Consider the following 19,078-nt stretch of genomic DNA (forward strand, 5'->3'; position numbering starts at 1 on the left):
ACTCTCTCGCCCTCTCTTTCCTTATCTGACACTCTCTCGCCCTCTCTTTCCCTATCTGACACTCTCTCGCCCTCTCTTTCCCTATCTGACACTCTCTCGCCCTCTCTTTCCCTATCTGACACTCTCTCGCCCTCTCTTTCCCTATCTGACACTCTCTCGCCCTCTCTTTCCCTATCTGACACTCTCTCGCCCTCTCTTTCCCTATCTGACACTCTCTCGCCCTCTCTTTCCCTATCTGACACTCTCTCGCCCTCTCTTTCCCTATCTGACACTCTCTCGCCCTCTCTTTCCCTATCTGACACTCTCTCGCCCTCTCTTTCCCTATCTGACACTCTCTCGCCCTCTCTTTCCCTATCTGACACTCTCTCGCCCTCTCTTTCCCTATCTGACACTCTCTCGCCCTCTCTTTCCCTATCTGACACTCTCGCCCTCTCTTTCCCTATCTGACACTCTCGCCCTCTCTTTCCCTATCTGACACTCTCTCGCCCTCTCTTTCCTTATCTGACACTCTCTCGCCCTCTCTTTCCCTATCTGACACTCTCGGCCACTCTTTCCCTATCCGTCACTCTCTCGCCCTCTCTTTCCATATCTGACACTCTCTCGCCCTCTCTTTCCCTATCTGACACTCTCTCGCCCTCTCTTTCCCTATCTGACACTCTCTCGCCCTCTCTTTCCCCATCTGACACTCTCTCGCCCTCTCTTTCCCTATCTGACACTCTCTCGCCCTCTCTTTCCCCATCTGACACTCTCTCGCCCTCTCTTTCCCTATCTGACACTCTCTCGCCCTCTCTTTCCTTATCTGACACTCTCTCGCCCTCTCTTTCCTTATCTGACACTCTCTCGCCCTCTCTTTCCCTATCTGACACTCTCTCGCCCTCTCTTTCCCTATCTGACACTCTCTCGCCCTCTCTTTCCCTATCTGACACTCTCTCTCACCCTCTCTTTCCCTATCTGACACTCTCGCCCTCTCTTTCCCTATCTGACACTCTCTCGCCCTCTCTTTCCTTATCTGACACTCTCTCGCCCTCTCTTTCTCTATCTGACACTCTCGGCCACTCTTTCCCTATCCGTCACTCTCTCGCCCTCTCTTTCCATATCTGACACTCTCTCGCCCTCTCTTTCCCTATCTGACACTCTCTCGCCCTCTCTTCTCCCTATCTGACACTCTCTCTCCCTCTCTTTCCCCATCTGACACTCTCTCGCCCTCTCTTTCCCTATCTGACACTCTCTCGCCCTCTCTTTCCCCATCTGACACTCTCTCGCCCTCTCTTTCCCTATCTGACACTCTCTCCACTCCCTCTCTTTCCTTATCTGACACTCTCTCGCCCTCTCTTTCCTTATCTGACACTCTCTCGCCCTCTCTTTCCCTATCTGACACTCTCTCGCCCTCTCTTTCCCTATCTGACACTCTCTCGCCTCTCTCTTTCCCTATCTGACACTCTCTCTCGCCCTCTCTTTCCCTATCTGACACTCTCCCTCCCTCTCTTTCCCTATCTGACACTCTCTCGCCCTCTCTTTCCCTATCTGACACTCTCTCGCCCTCTCTTTCCCTATCCGACACTCTCTCACCCTCTCTTTCCCTATCTGACACTCTCTCGCCCTCTCTTTCCCTATCTGACACTCTCTCGCCCTCTCTTTCCCTATCTGACACTCTCTCACCCTCTCTTTCCCTATCCCCTCATAAACATATACGTCCTCATTTCAGATTCGCTTCAGATTCGAACACACACACACACAGAGCCGTCCTTTCTCCAGCTCCAGACAGCACCCTCTCTCTCACCCACTCTCTCTCTCACCCACTCTCCCTCTCTACCACTCTCCCTCTCACCCACTCTCCCTCTCTACCACTCTCTCTCTCACCCACTCTCTCTCTCACCCACTCTCCCTCACTACCACTCTCTCTCTCACCCACTCTCTCTCTCACCCTCTCTCCCTCTCACCCTCTCTACCACTCTCCCTCTCACCCACTCTCCCTCTCACCCACTCTCCCTCTCTCCCTCTCACCCACTCTCCCTCTCACCCACTCTCCCTCTCACCCACTCTCCCTCTCTCCCTCTCTACCACTCTCCCTATCTACCACTCTCTACCACTCTCCCTCTCACCCACTCTCCCTCTCTACCACTCTCCCTCTCTACCACTCTCCCTCTCACCCTCTCTCCCTCTCACCCACTCTCCCTCTCACCCACTCTCCCTCTCACCCACACTCCCCTCACCCACTCTCCCTCTCCCTCTCTACCACTCTCCCTCTCTCTACCCACTCTCCCTCTCTACCACTCTCCCTCTCTACCACTCTCCCTCTCACCCACTCTCCCTCTCTACCACTCTCCCTCTCTACCACTCTCCCTCTCACCCACTCCCCCTCTCACCCACTCTCCCTCTCCCTCTCTACCACTCTCCCTCTCTACCACTCTCCCTCTCTACCACTCTCCCTCTCTACCACTCTCCCTCTCTACCACTCTCCCTCTCACCCACTCTCCCTCTCTACCACTCTCCCTCTCACCCACTCTCCCTCTCTACCACTCTCCCTCTCCCTCTCTACCACTCTCCCTCTCACCCACTCTCCCTCTCTACCACTCTCCCTCTCACCCACTCTCCCTCTCTACCACACTCCCTCTCTACCACTCTCCCTCTCCCTCTCTACCACTCTCCCTCTCTACCACTCTCCCTCTCTACCACTCTCCCTCTCCCTCTCTACCACTCTCCCTCTCTACCACTCTCCCTCTCTACCACTCTCCCTCTCTACCACTCTCCCTCTCCCTCTCTACCACTCTCCCTCTCCCTCTCTACCACTCTCCCTCTCTACCACTCTCCCTCTCCCTCTCTACCACTCTCCCTCTCTACCACTCTCCCTCTCTACCACTCTCACTCTCTACCACTCTCCCTCTCTACCACTCTCCCTCTCTACCACTCTCCCTCTCCCTCTCTACCACTCTCCCTCTCTACCACTCTCCCTCTCTACCACTCTCCCTCTCTACCACTCTCCCTCTCTACCACTCTCCCTCTCTACCACTCTCCCTCTCCCTCTCTACCACTCTCTACCACTCTCCTCTCTACCACTCTCCCTCTCTACCACTCTCCCTCTCTACCACTCTCCCTCTCTACCACTCTCCCTCTCCCTCTCTACCACTCTCCCTCTCTACCACTCTCCCTCTCTACCACTCTCCCTCTCTACCACTCTCCCTCTCCCTCTCTACCACTCTCCCTCTCTACCACTCTCCCTCTCTACCACTCTCCCTCTCTACCACTCTCCCTCTCCCTCTCTACCACTCTCCCTCTCCCTCTCCCTCTCTACCACTCTCCCTCTCTACCACTCTCCCACTCTCCCTCTCTACCACTCTCCCTCTCTACCACTCTCCCTCTCTACCACTCTCCCTCTCTACCACTCTCCCTCTCCCTCTCACCCACTCTCCCTCTCACCCACTCTCCCTCTCTACCCACTCTCCCTCTCACCCACACTCCCTCTCTACCACTCTCCCTCTCTCCCTCTCCCTCTCTACCACTCTCCCTCTCTACCACTCTCCCTCTCTACCACTCTCCCTCTCCCTACCACTCTCCCTCTCTACCACTCTCCCTCCCTCTCTACCACTCTCCCTCTCTACCACTCTCCTCTCTCACCACTCTCCCTCTCTACCCTCTCCCTCCACCACTCTCCCTCTCTACCACTCTCCCTCTCTCTCTCCCTCTCTACCACTCTCCCTCTCTACCACTCTCCCTCTCTACCACTCTCCCTCTCTACCACTCTCCCTCTCTACCACTCTCCCTCTCACCCACTCTCCCTCTCTACCACTCTCCCTCTCTCTACCACTCTCCCTCTCTACCACTCTCCCTCTCCTCTCTACCACTCTCCCTCTCACCCACTCTCTCCTCTCTACCACTCTCCCTCTCACCCACTCTCCCTCTCTACCACTCTCCCTCTCTACCACTCTCCCTCCTCTCTCCCTCTCCCTACCACTCTCCCTCTCTACCACTCTCCCTCTCTCCCTCTCTACCACTCTCCCTCTCCCCTACTCTCTACCACTCTCCCTCTCTACCACTCTCCCTCTCTACCACTCTCCCTCTCCCTCTCTACCACTCTCCCTCTCCCTCTCTACCACTCTCCCTCTCCCTCTCTCTACCACTCTCCCTCTCTACCACTCTCCCTCTCCCACTCTCCCTCTCTACCACTCTCCCTCTCTACCACTCTCCCTCTCTACCACTCTCCTCTCTACCACTCTCCCTCTCTACCACTCTCCCTCTCTACCACTCTCCCTCTCCCTCTCCCTCTCTACCACTCTCCCTCTCTACCACTCTCCCTCTCTACCACTCTCCCTCTCTACCACTCTCCTCTACCACTCTCCCTCTCTACCACTCTCCCTCTCCCACTCTCTACCACTCTCCCTCTCCCTCTCTACCACTCTCCCTCTCTACCACTCTCCCTCTCTACCACTCTCCCTCTCTACCACTCTCCCTCTCCCTCTCTACCACTCTCTCTCTCTACCACTCCCTCTCTACCACTCTCCTCTCTACCACTCTCCCTCTCTACCACCACTCTCCCTCTCCCTCTCTACCACTCTCCCTCTCTACCACTCTCCCTCTCTACCACTCTCCCTCTCTACCACTCTCCCTCTCTACCACTCTCCCTCTCCCTCTCTACCACTCTCCCTCTCCACTCTCCTCTCACCACTCTCCCTCTCTACCACTCTCCCTCTCACCCACTCTCCCTCTCTACCACTCTCCCTCTCTACCACTCTCCCTCTCTACCACTCTCCCTCTCTACCACTCTCCCTCTCTACCACTCTCCCTCTCTACCACTCTCCCTCTCCCTCTCTACCACTCTCCCTCTCTACCACTCTCCCTCTCTACCACTCTCCCTCTCTACCACTCTCCCTCTCCCTCTCTACCACTCTCCCTCTCTACCACTCTCCACTCACCCACTCTCCCTCTCTACCACTCTCCCTCTCTACCACTCTCCCTCTCCCTCTCTACCACTCTCCCTCTCCCTCTCTCTACCACTCTCCCTCTCTACCACTCTCCTCTCTACCACTCTCCCTCTCTACCACTCTCCCTCTCTACCACTCTCCCTCTCTACCACTCTCCCTCTCCCTCTCTACCACTCTCCTCCCTCTCTACCACTCTCCCTCTCTACCACTCTCCCTCTCTACCACTCTCCCTCTCTACCACTCTCCCTCTCTACCACTCTCCCTCTCCCTCTCTACCACTCTCCCTCTCTACCACTCTCCCTCTCCCTCTACCACTCTCCCTCTCTACCACTCTCCCTCTCTACCACTCTCCCTCTCTACCACTCTCCCTCTCTACCACTCTCCCTCTCTACCACTCTCCCTCTCTACCACTCTCTACCACTCTCTCCTCTCTACCACTCTCCCTCTCCCACTCTACCACTCTACCTCTCTCTACCACTCTCCCTCTCCCTCTCTACCACTCTCCCTCTCTACCACTCTCCCTCTCCCTCTCTACCACTCTCCCTCTCTACCTCTCCCTCTCCCTCCCTCTACCACTCTCCCTCTCTCTCTCCACTCTCTCCCTCTCTACCACTCTCCCTCTCTACCACTCTCCCTCTATACCACTCTCCCTCTCTACCACTCTCCCTCCTCCCTCTCTACCACTCTCCCTCTCTACCACTCTCCCTCTCCCTCTCTACCACTCTCCCTCTCTACCACTCTCCCTCTCCCACTCTCCCCCTCTCCACTCTCCCACTCTACCACTCTCCCTCTCCCTCTCTACCACTCTCCTCTCTCTCTACCACTCTCCCTCTCTACCACTCTCCCCTCTCTACCACTCTCCCTCTCCCTCTCTACCACTCTCCCTCTCTACCACTCTCCCTCTCTACCACTCTCCCTCTCACCCACTCTCCCTCTCACCCACTCTCCCTCTCCTACCCACTCTCCCTCTCACCCACTCTCCCTCTCCCTCTCTACCACTCTCCCTCTCCTCTCACCCACTCTCCCTCTCACCCACTCTCCCTCTCCTCTCTCTGCCACTCTCCCTCTCACCCACTCTCCCTCTCTACCACTCTCCCTCTCTACCACTCTCCTCTCTACCACTCTCCCTCTCTCTACCACTCTCCCTCTCACCCACTCTCCCACTCTCCCTCTCACCCACTCTCCCTCTCACCCACCACTCCCTCTCACCCACTCTCCCTCTCACCCACTCCCTCTCCTCTCACCACTCTCCCTCTCTCCCACTCTCCTCTCTACCACTCTCCCTCTCACCCACTCTCCCTCTCACCCACTCTCCCTCTCACCCACTCTCCCTCTCCCTCTCTACCACTCTCCCTCTCACCCACTCTCCCTCTCACCCACTCTCCCTCTCACCCACTCTCCCCACTCTCCCTCACCCACTCTCCCTCTCCCTCTCTACCACTCTCCCTCTCACCCACTCTCCCTCTCTACCACTCTCCCTCTCTACCACTCTCCCTCTCTACCACTCTCCCTCTCACCCACTCTCCCTCTCACCCACTCTCCCTCTCACCCACTCTCCCTCTCCCTCTCTACCACTCTCCCTCTCACCCACTCTCCCTCTCCCTCTCTACCACTCTCCCTCTCACCCACTCTCCCTCTCACCCACTCTCCCTCTCCCTCTCTACCACTCTCCCTCTCACCCACTCTCCCTCTCTACCACTCTCCCTCTCTACCACTCTCCCTCTCACCCACTCTCCCTCTCTACCACTCTCCCTCTCTACCACTCTCCCTCTCTACCACTCTCCCTCTCTCTCTCTACCACTCTCCCTCTCTACCACTCTCCCTCTCTACCACTCTCCCTCTCTACCACTCTCCCTCTCTACCACTCTCCCTCTCCCTCTCTACCACTCTCCCTCTCTACCACTCTCCCTCTCTACCACTCTCCCTCTCTACCACTCTCCTCTCTACCACTCTCCATCTCTGCCCCGTCTGATGCCCTGAAGGCAGGCAGACGGCTGGGATGATGGGATCACTACTTCATTGCGATGAGCCTTAATTATGAAGATGAGTCACTAAACAACAGAGGTCGCCCACAGCTGTCTGCTGCATGGCATGGTCGGCACGCCTGCAGGAGGAATGGCTTCACAACCATCTGGGCTTCTTCTTTAGGCTATAGCCAGCACTTCACGTTAATTGCTACGGAGCCATTCTGATCACACAGGCTCTGGGTTCCCTGTTGGGAGGGAGGGAGGGGGAGAGGGAGGGGGAGAGAGAGAGGGGGGTTAGTCTACAGAAACACACAGATGCATACTCATATAGAGAGAGAGATCTTCTTAGAACTACGTCAGAGCAGTATCTATATCTCTGCACGGTCGGCAAACCGTGAGTGTGTGGATGAGTGGATGTGCAGTCAGGTAGCATGTGATTGGATCAGAGGGTTAGAGCAATGGAGAAGTTCACTTTCTGTCGTCTCGTCTGTCTCGGGTAGCAACAGACGAGCAGCCAGAGTGGAAGGAAACTGTTAGTTTTCTGAAGCACAAGCTGTAATGATGCGGAACTTTGCCCTTTTGTATTTGCACTGTTGTGTAGGAGTGTGAGAAGGAGGACAGGAGTGTGAGAAGGAGGACAGGAGTGTGAGAAGGAGGACAGGAGTGTGAGAAGGAGGACAGGAGTGTGAGAAGGAGGACAGGAGTGTGAGAAGGAGGACAGGAGTGTGGCAGGAGCGGAGAGGAGCAGGGAGTGAGAACCTCTAGATAATCTGAGCCCTGTGTTAGCAGCAAGCATCCATCAATGACTACATATACTGCTTTAGTATAAACAGAGAGGGTGTGTGTGTGTGTGTGTGTGTGTGTGTGTGTGTGTGTGTGTGTGTGTGTGTGTGTGTGTGTGTGTGTGTGTGTGTGTGTGTGTGTGTGTGTGTGTGTGTGTGTGTGTGTGTGTGTGTGTGTGTGTGTGTGTGTGTGTGTGTGTGTGTGTGTGTGTGTGTGTGTGTGTGTGTGTGTGTGTGTATTACTAGTATTACTAGTATTAGGAAAGCATGCATGGCAAACAAATATGAGATGAGCATAGGTGGATGAGGGGGGATTGTTCTTAGAACAGCTAAACAGAAAACGAGCCAGTGTCAGCGGAACAGCCAGGAACCACCACTCATCTCCTCTCCTCTCTCCTTCCTTGCCTAGACCTCTCTCGCCTCCTCTCCTGTCCTAATTTCACGCCTCCTGTCCCCTCTCTCCTCTCGCCTCCTCTCCTGTCCTCATTTCACGCCTCCTGTCCCCTCTCTCCTCTCGCCTCCTCTCCTATCCTCATTTCACGCCTCCTGTCCTCTCTCTCCTCTCCTGTCCTCTCTCCTCTCCTGTCCTCTCTCCTCTCCTCTCTCTCCTCTCTCCTCCTCTCCTGTCCTCATTTAACGCCTCCTGTCCTCTCTCCTCTCCTGTCCTCTCTCTCCTCTTGCCTCCTCTCCTGTCCTCATTTCATGCCTCCTGTCCTCTCCTCTCCTCTCTCTCTCTCGCCATCCCTCTCCTGTCCTCATTTAACGCCTCCTGTCCTCTCTCCTCTCCTGTCCCCTCTCTCCTCTCGCCTCCTCTCCTGTCCTCATTTAACGCCTCCTGTCCTCTCTCCTCTCCTGTCCTCTCTCTCATCTCGCCTCCTCTCCTGTCCTCATTTCATGCCTGTCCTCTCCTCTCCTCTCTCTCCTCTCGCCTCCTCTCCTGTCCTCATTTAACGCCTCCTGTCCTCTCTCCTCTCCTGTCCTCTCTCTCCTCTCGCCTCCTCTCCTGTCCTCATTTCATGCCTCCTGTCCTGTCCTCTCTCCTCTCCTGTCCTCTCTCTCCTCTCCTGTCCTCTCTCTCCTCTCACCTCCTCTCCTGTCCTCTCTCTCCTCTCCTGTCCTCTCTCTCCTCTCCTGTCCTCTCTCTCCTCTCGTCTCCTCTCCTGTCCTCATTTCATGCCTCCTGTCCTCTCTCTCCTCTCGCCTCCTCTCCTGTCCTCTCTCTCCTCTCCTGTCCTCTCTCTCCTCTCGCCTCCTCTCCTGTCCTCTCTCTCCTCTCCTCTCCTCTCTCTTCTCTCACCTCCTCTCCTGTCCTCATTTCACACCTCCTGTCCTCTCTCTCCTCTCGCCTCCTCTCCTGTCCTCATTTCATGCCTCCTGTCCTCTCCTCTCCTCTCTCTCCTCTCGCCTCCTCTCCTGTCCTCATTTAACGCCTCCTGTCCTCTCTCCTCTCCTGTCCTCTCTCTTCTCTCGCCCCCTCTCCTGTCCTCATTTCATGCCTCCTGTCCTCTCCTCTCCTCTCTCTTCTCTCACCTCCTCTCCTGTCCTCATTTCATGCCTCCTGTCCTCTCTCTCCTCTCCTGTCCTCTCTCTCCTCTCGCCTCCTCTCCTGTCCTCTCTCTCCTCTCGCCTCCTCTCCTGTCCTCATTTCATGCCTCCTGTCCTCTCCTCTCCTCTCTCCTCTCACCTCCTCTCCTGTCCTCATTTCACGCCTCCTGTCCTCTCTCTCCTCTCCTGTCCTCATTTCACGCCTACTGTCCTCTCTCTCCTCTCCCCTCCTCTCGGTGCTGGTCGCCAGTAGCCCAGTGAGGGCAGGTAATCCCGACACTAAACCGCAACACGGCTCTCGACTGTAGGTCACTGTCATCTCATTACAAGCTGCTTTCTACCGCAGTGTGCTGGTGAATGAGATGGCAGCTCTGTAGCAGCAGAGGCATCAGAAACACCACTGTGTCAGGACTGGCTCAAGGCCATCAACCAATGGGATTCTCAGCATAGCCGCGGTCCTGTGGTGAGGAAACCTGCTTTCTGACTGCTAGAGGGTAATGTGTCACCTGTTATGATATTAACCCTGGGAGAGGTCTCAAGTCAAGGGTAATGATATTTACTCTATAAAGCCAGACCAGCTATCGTACATATGATAATGTGGTTGTTTTTATGAGAGAATGTATTCTACGTACAACTGTATACTACCCATATCAGCTGTTAACCTTCTGACAATGACAAACTGATCAGACTGGGGAATGACTACTGCATCTGCTGTCACTGAGACGGCCCGTTGATTTCACGGTTAGTCTGTCTGAGGTACTAGTTAGGTTGTCTGTGAGACTGGCAGCATGACTTGATAGGCCTACTGCAGATTTGCTTATCGTTAGCTATCCTCATCAGTGTCTTTGTAGGCTGGTGTCTTTGAGCTCTTTCCTTTCATGGTTCATTTTCATTTTGGTTTGTTCTCTCCCTCCCCGTGTGTTTTGACTCTAGGGCGCCCGTTTGACATTGTGTGTGTTGGTGTGGTTGTTTTGACCCCAAGATCAATTCCTTTTGTTTAACATGATATCCCCATAGCATAGAAAATGTTACCCATATCTACCAACACTAGGTATTCTTCGCGCATAGATATGGGAACCACGTTGACATGTTAGTTTATAAATCTGTCCTAATTGATGTACAATCCCCTTGATAGCCCAGAATTAGTTTTATCTGGGATGTTAAAATGATTTCTAAGCATTAGCTGTGTATGGTTACATACAGTACATACAGTACAGTACTGTAGAGCGTTGCATACTGTAAACTGAGTTCACATTTTGTCACTGTCAAGAAACCAGCACTCTTATAGGAAGGAAGCTACAAGCGGAGAGAATGGAAAACAAGGGGCCCAGACGCGTAGTAGCCGAGACCACAAAGCACCCCTCTCCACTCCTCCTCTTCTCCTCTCTGTGATGTAAATACTCTGTGGGACTTTTTTTCCAAAATCCTTTAAACTCTTGGCGTGTTTGTTGCTTGGACTCCAATGGACCTTATTCATACAGTCTCAGCTCCCAATGCTCCCGTTCACCAGACAGACGGGAGAGACACGATCGCTGCTGACGCATCATCAAAAGGAGACGTTCCTTTGGGAAGCCTGAAGTGTCACATTACAGTTCTGACAGCACATCGCCTCCCCCGGGAGGCAGCAGCGCTACAGGGACCGACGGCACAAGCACAGATACGCTGTGTGACGATGACGGTGACGTGACGGGCTGAGTGAATCTGGTCCTCAAGTATTAATCCGTATTTATTGATGTTCTTATGAATTCCAGTCCTGTCACATTGTAAGATATTCTTTACGAGACAAATGATCATTAAAAAACTTTGGTTGGACCCGTTTATAGTCGGTGTGTTGGTTGTTTCGATTCTTGGATGTTCATCTAGTACTGTACACCACAGACAATGACATGCTGTGTGGCCTTGGTGATCAAGTGCATGGATATGGTTAGTTACGGACGTGGTTGTTTCATCAAATGTTGACCTGCACGACTTTTCAAGGACACACAGTCTGAAATTCTGTCAGAGAAGTGACTTTTCATGATACTGTATTGTGACAGTAAACACAAGCGATTATTCATTGGAACATGATGTTACACTATAAGAACAAAATATCTTTCATTTGGGTTTAGAAAAAGATCAGGACAGCTTTGCAGATTCAGTTCCTATTGGGCAAAACATACAGTGCCTTTGGAAAGTATTCAGACCCCTTAACTTTTTCCACATGTTGGTACATTACAGTCTTATTCTAAAATGGATTTAATCTACATACGATAGCCATAATGACAAAGCAAAAACAGGCTTTTAGAAATGTTTGCTAATTTATTAAAAATAAAAACATTTACCTAAGTATTCAGACCCTTTACTCAGTACTTTGTTGAAGCATGTCGTCTGGGCCTGCAGCCTTGCGAGGGTTAACACGTTTAAATGTACTTACTTATGTACTGTGTGCTAGGAATATGGGACCAAAGACTAAACTTTTGACCTCTTTTGTACACTATAAGTGAAATTTGTCCAAACAGTTGACATCTTCAAATGGAGGGACGACATCTTTAACGTGCTTTCATTTCTGAACGATGAAACATGTATGTACCCTCAAGTAAAAGGTGATCTCAAATCACAAATGCTGGAGTATGTCGACAAATGTACCATTTTAGCATCACTGTCCAGATACATACTGACGTGGGTGTACATGCAAAGTAAGTCATTTGTTTCATTAAAGCCTCGAGCAAACTGTAGCTTTGCAAAGAATACAGATATGTTTTTTTCTCTCTCAAAGGAATACATTTCTCCAATGCAGAGAAATCAATACTACTGACAAAACTAGCACAAGTTATTGAGCAGGTCTCTCCAGACATCTGCTGAAAGTAGAGAAAAGAAGGGATGGAGTGAGAGAAAGACATGGCTGCACGTGTTTGTGTGTGTGAATCATTCAGGAAACACCACGTTGTCTTGTTCTCGGTTTGCTGCAACATCCTCAAAATGGCAAACAGAACATACTGAAAAACAAGGACATCCAACCATGCTGACCAGAATAATAATTAGGATTAGCTGATATGTTTCAAGACAATTGCCTCTCCTGTCTTTGTACTGCTAGACACTTCTCTCTCTCCCCCGATAGTTTTGACCTTTCCCCCTATAGTTTTTTACCTCAGTGCTGCATCAAGCCTTACCATTGGTGCCTTAGCAATGTGTCTATCTGTACAACCCGTTCTGTGTTTTGAATGAGTAATTACTGAAAAAGTGGTTTTCAGAGATTTTTGAGACACTATAACGCGTGTGTGATGTTTGGTAGGCTGTGCGAGTTCCAAGGACATACAGGACTCATCAGGAAGGCTGCTGAGGAGTTCACTTAATGCAGTATCGAACATGACCTTCAGTTCCCCTTCCACACAGTAACAGCTCTGGGTTTGGAGCAGCCACTTCCAGCATTTATCCATCACATGAATCATATACTGTAGCTGTCGAGGCCTGTGTAACATTTGACCTCTGTAATCCAGACGGTATGTTTGCATTCCAGAAGCATTAAAACCAGGGGCGCAACATTGTTTTTAGAAGTGGGGGGGACATCATTATTATTATTGTAATGAACATTTTTATCCAGTGATGATAAACACTTCAAACAGCCTACCCAACCGTTGCCTCGTTTTGTATCACATTGACAATGACAACTGGGGGGGACAAAAATGCAATTTCAGAATGTGGGGGGGGGGGGGGGGGCATGTGACAGTTGCGCCCCTGGTTGATACTAAGGCAGCTTGTTTCGTGGTTGAGGCCTTTGTTCTCTTCTCTGTATGTTTTACTGAAGACAGGTTTGAACAGTATTTTCTGCGTACACCATCCATAACCTCTGACCTTGCTTGTGTTCATCGAAATATCAGTGACAGTGGATAAACAACAAGTATTCTTCCCTAATCACACTAATCTTGTTTCTGTGTCTGTACATTGGCCATTTGGCTGGCATAGCCAATCAACGATAACCTTTCACATCATAACTTAGAATCTCACTAATAACCCAACGTTTAGCAACATAAACAAAGACATTTACTCTTTCTCCGCGAAGGAGTCAGCCCCAATAGCTTCTCCCAACAATTGGTGAGCCCTACAGCTTAGCCGAATAAAAAGGTTAATATCCATCTTAAGTCTGTTTATCTTTCCCACAGCTACTTTGATCAATAGGCCAGTCCTCTAAGCTTCACCAGTGCAACTGCATTTACAACGATAATGATGTCTGCACAGATGGCGAAGCATCAGCCGCTAATAGCTTTTCGAGACGCAAAGCAAGCGAAGCGTCATCCTGAGCCAGCCGGGCTGGCTCTCTCAGGCGGCTGCTCCCCCAGTTGTATCGTTGTGTTTCTACGAGTGATGATCCGGAAATCTGACTGTATTAAGCAGTTTACCGCATCACTTTACAACAGGATGTTCACACTTTCGGTGTGTACTTTACTTTTGTGAATTTTCTTTTGCTCTTCGGCCTACTTCTTGACTTGTATCCCGTTGTTCCATAGATGGTGGATAGATGTACTTTGTTAATTGCAGACCTCTTGTTCTGGCAAGGCATAACATGATATGTGGGATTGAGTAGGAGAAGTGTAGTATTAGGCTTCACACCGTGAATCACTGGACAGGATTTATGGCTGTAGTGGGCTAGATCAGGACAATGATATGCCCAGATCAGAGCTAGGGTCATGATCCCAGTTCAATATCATCTCAGTAACTCTGTATATTCATGTTTTGATGAGCTCCAAAATACACTACATGACCAAAGTATGTGGACACCTGCTTGTTGAACATCTCATTTGTATAATAGGCTCCACTCTTCTGGGAAGGCTTTCCACGAGATGTTGGCACATTGCTGCAGGTCGGTTGCTGATGTTGTGGCGATTATGCCTGGCTTGCAGTCACCTTTCCAATTCATCCCAAAGGTGTTCGATGGGGTTGAGGTCAGGGCTCTGTGCAGGCCAGTCAAGTTCTCCCACACCAATCTTGACAAACAATTTCTGTATGGACCTCGCTTTGTGCATGGGGGCATTGTCATGCTGAAACAGGAAAAAAAAACTTTTGCCACAATGTTGGAAGCACAGAATCGTCTCGAATGTCACTGTTTGCTGTAGCGTTGAGATTTCCCTTCACTGGAACTAAGGGGCCTAGACCCAACAATGAAAAACAACCCAGACCATTAGTCCTCCACCAAACTTTACAGTTGGCACTATGCATTCGGGCAGGTAGCGTTCTCCTGGCATCAACCCAGATGTGTCCTTCGGACTGCCAGATGGTGAAGAGTGATTCATCACTCCAGAGGATGCGTTTCCACTGCTCCAGAGTCCAATGGCAGCAAGCTTCACACCACTCCAGCTGACACTTGGCATTTCGCATTGTGATCTTAGGTTTGTGTGCGGCTGCTCGGCCATGGAAACCCATTTCATGAAGCTCCCGGCGAACAGTTCTTCTGCTAATGTTGCTTCCAGAGGCAGTTTGGAACTCTGTAGTGAGTGTTGCAACCGAGGACAGACAATTTCTACGGGTTTACGCGCTTCAGCACTCGGCAGTCCCATTCTGTGAGCTTGAGTGGCCTTCCACTTCGCGGCTGAGCCGTTGTTGCTCCTAGACGTTTCCACTTCACAATAACAGCACTGGTGCAGCTCTAGCAGGGCAGAAATTTGACTAAATGACTTGTTGGTAAGGTGGCATCCTATGACGGTGCCACGTTGAAAGTCACTGAGCTCTTCAGTAAGGTCATTCTACTGCCAAAGTTTGTCTATGAAGATTGCATGGCTGTGTGCTCGATTTTATACACCTGTCAGCAAGGGGATTGGCTGAAATAGCTGAATCCACTAATTTGAAGGGGTGTCCACATAACTTTTGTATTATGTACAGTTGAAGTCGGAAGTTTACATACACCTTGGCCAAATACATTTAAACTCAGTTTTTCACAATTCCTGATATTTAGTCCTAGTAAACATTCCCTGTCTTAGGTCAGTTAGGATCACCACTTTATTTTAAGAATGTGAAATGTCAGAATAATAGTAGAGAAAATTATTTATTTCAGCTTTAATTTCTTTCATCACATTCCTAGTGGGTCAGAAGTTTACATACACTCAATTAGTATATGTAACTGCGTCAGGTGTGTAGGCCTCCTTGCTCGCACACGCTTTTTCAGTTCTGCCCACACATTTTCTATGGGATTGAGGTCAGGGCTTTGCGATGGCCTCTCCAATACCTTTACTTTATTGTCCTTAAACCATTTTGCCACAACTTTGGAAGTATGCTTGGGGTCATTGTCCATTTGGAAGACCCATTTGCGACTAAGCTTCAACTTCCTGACTGATGTCTTGAGATGTAGCTTCAATATATCCACAAAACTTTCCTTCCTCATGAAGCCATCTATTTTGTGAAGTGCACCAGTCCCTCCTGCAGCAAAGCACCCTCACAACATGATGCTGCCACTTGCAAGCATCCTCCTTTTTCCTCCAAACATAACGATGGTCATTATGGCCAAACAGTTGTATTTTTGTTTTATCAGACAAGAAGACATTTCTCCAAAAAGTATGATCTTTGTCCCCATGTGCAGTTGCAAACCATAATCTGGCTTTTTTATGGTGGTTTTGGAGCAGTGGCTTCTTCCTTGCTGAGAAGCATTTCAGGTTATGTCGATATAGGACTCATTTTAATGTGGATATAGATACTTTTGTACCTGTTTCCTCCAGCATCTTCACAAGGTAATTTGTTATTGTACTGGGATTGATTGCACTTTTCGCACCAAAGTACATTCATCTCTAGAAGACAGAATGTGTCTCCTTCCTGAGCGGTATGACAGCTGCGTGGTCCCATGGTGTTTATACTTGCGTACTATTGTTTGTAGAGATTAACGTGGTACCTTCAGGCATTTGGAAATTGCTTCCAAGGATGAACCAGCCTTGTGGAGGTCTACAATTTTTTTCTGAGGTCTTGGCTGATTTCTTTGATTTTCCCATGTCAAGCAAAGGGACACTGAGTTTGATGGTAGGCCTTGAAATACATCAAGAGATATACCTCCGATTGACTCAAATTATGTCAATTAGCCCATCAGAAGCTTCTAAAGCCATGACATCATTTTCTGGACTTTTCCAAGCTGTTTAAAGGCACAGTCAACATAATGTATGTAAACTTCTAACCCACTGGAATTGTGATACAGTGAATTATAAGTGAAATAATCTGTATGTAAACAATTGATGGAAAAATCACTTGTGTCATGCACAAGGTAGATGTCCTAACCGACTTGCCAAAACTATAGTTTGTTAACATGAAATTTGTGGATTGGTTGAAAAACAAGTTTTAATAACTCCAACCTAAGTGTATTTAAACTTCCAACTTCAACTGCATATATATATATAGTTAGATACTCTTTGTGAGGCTGTAGCTGTGGTGAGGATGGAGATATATGGGGTCAGTGGTACACACCTATGGAGCTACTCAATTCCCTGTTTTCCAATAGGAACACACTAGCTTTCACTGCATCTTCCCTACCTATTCCTGCACAAGACCTGCTAGCCTCCAGTGAGTCTGAGTTCCACCTCGTTCTACATCCCCCTCTCTCACCCCCCTCCCTCTCTCTCTCTCCCTCTCTCTCCCTCTCTCTCTCACCCTCTTGTGTTTCTGCTGAGGCTGTCTCTTCCTCCTCTTCTCGCCATGTGCTCCCCCAAACACACAAACACAAACACATACAGCGCCTCCTTCCTGCAGAAAAAAGGTTTTGAATTGTTTCATTAACCTCCTGCTACTCTCTGCCGACCCAATCTGGGATTCTCGAAACAGTCTAGCAAGCAAAAGCAGCGTGATCACTCTTGATCTGTGCGTGTGACAGCTTCCAATCACAACCAACAGCAGGACTCACACGGCCGACTCAGGGCGGGGAGCTAAAAGCAAACAGACGCAGCATTCTTTCATCTGGAGACCTAAATGACGAGCCCAATGTGAATTCACATTCATTTTCCCCACAACGCCCCATTAGATGGTTAACTACTTCAATTACCTCAGCATAGCTGCATATTTAAATACCGACGCTTCAGGAGAACGTTTGTTTTTAGCAATTTAACCAATTATTCATCTCCACTAACCAAATAGTTATAATGTGTAATATTTCCCAGCATCTAGCAGCAGGGAAGTTCGTGGGGAAAATAGGGTACAATTTGATGCCATTTTCCATGAGTCATTGTTATCCATGTCTGTCTCTGTGTTTGTGGTGTCAATCATAACAAGTCACGGGCCTGAAACGTAAAAGGACTTGCCATACTCAGTGCTTCATTTGTAAATTGGAAGGTGCCGGTACAAAAAGTGAGCGTGAGAGGGGGGTGACCTCGGGAGCTCTGAGGTACCGGAAAATCTCCTTTTATAATAAAGCAGTGCATGTATATCGTTGCATTTTGGGTAGTGGTCTTGACAAGAGCAGTAGAGTAGATTTGCATTTGTAGCCTAGGGACCAGGAAAATGTGGGCCTTTTATAAACGCATTTCATGCAATTCCATGTAATTTTACATGACTGAAGACTAGCAGAATGTTTTTAATACCGCACAAATTATTGAAATGTCAGGCTAATTTTACACTGGAAAACTGAGAATGTGAGATCATTAAAAACGACCTCGTCTTGATTCCATCAATAGCCTATGCCTAAGTGTGTGGAGGAGACACAAATATTATACAATATAAGGGGGAAATTATAGCCCTAAAAAAAAGATTTCCAGTTTCACTGACTCGCCCAATTGTGCGCAGCTCAGTCACCGGTGATGGCCAATGTAAAAAAAAAAGCCTATGGTTTATACTGAACAAATTTATAAACGCAACATGCGACAATTTCAACGATTTTACTGAGTTGACATATAAGGAAATCCATCAATTGAAATACATTCATTAGGCCCTAGTCTATGGATTTCACTGGACAGGGGTGCAGCCATGGGTGGGCCTGGCTCTCAAGTGGGTGGGCCCACTGGGGAGCCTGGCCCAGCCAATCAGAATGAGTTTTCCCACACAAAAGTGCCTTACTACAGACAGAAATTACTCCTCAGTTTCATCAGCTGTCCGGATGGCTGGTCTCAGATGATCCTGCAGGTGAAGAAGCCAGGTGTGGAGGTGCTGGGCTGGCGTGTTACATGCGGTCTGCGGTTGTGAGGCCGGTTGGACGTACTGCCAAAAAAATTATATACATTGGTAGAGAAATGAACATTCAATTCTCTGGCAACAGCTCTGGTGGACATTCCAGCATGCCAATTGCACACTCCCTCAAAACTTGAGACCTCTGTGGCATTGTGTTGTGTGACAAAACTGCACATTTTAGAGTGGCCTATTTTGTCCCCAGCATGAGGTGCACCTGTGTAATGATCATGCTGTTTAATCAGCTTCTTGATATGCCACGCCTGTCAGGTGGAGTATCTTGGCAAAGGAGAAATGCTCACTAACATGGAGGTAAACACATTTGTGCTCCAAATTTGAGAGAAATAAGCTTTTTGTGCATTTGGAACATTTCGGGGATCTTTTATTTCAGCTCATGAAACATGGGACCAACACTTTACGTGTTGCTTTATATTTTTGTTCAGTATATAAGGAAATAAATGATTAAGTACAACTCTGGAGAGATGGTAGTTGCAGGCTCATGTCTATCAGAACAGAGAGAGGGGAAGAGATCATAGAAAGTGAACCTCATTCTAGTTCTGTGAGAGAAAGGATACAGGGACACTTCTCTCTCGCACCACAGCAGCTGCCACGAGTTGGTGTTGCGCAAATCATAAACCCGGGCTGGACCAACCTGAATCAATTATTAGAAAATCTACGTTTTCACACTAGGATTTGTTTTTTTTAGGGGACAGGAGAATTACAGAGGAGACAACTTGAATGAACTCTAATTCAAATTCAGATT

The sequence above is a fragment of the Oncorhynchus gorbuscha genome, linkage group LG15 (assembly GCF_021184085.1).
Source record: "Oncorhynchus gorbuscha isolate QuinsamMale2020 ecotype Even-year linkage group LG15, OgorEven_v1.0, whole genome shotgun sequence".
NCBI classification, from domain to species: Eukaryota; Metazoa; Chordata; class Actinopteri; order Salmoniformes; family Salmonidae; genus Oncorhynchus; species Oncorhynchus gorbuscha.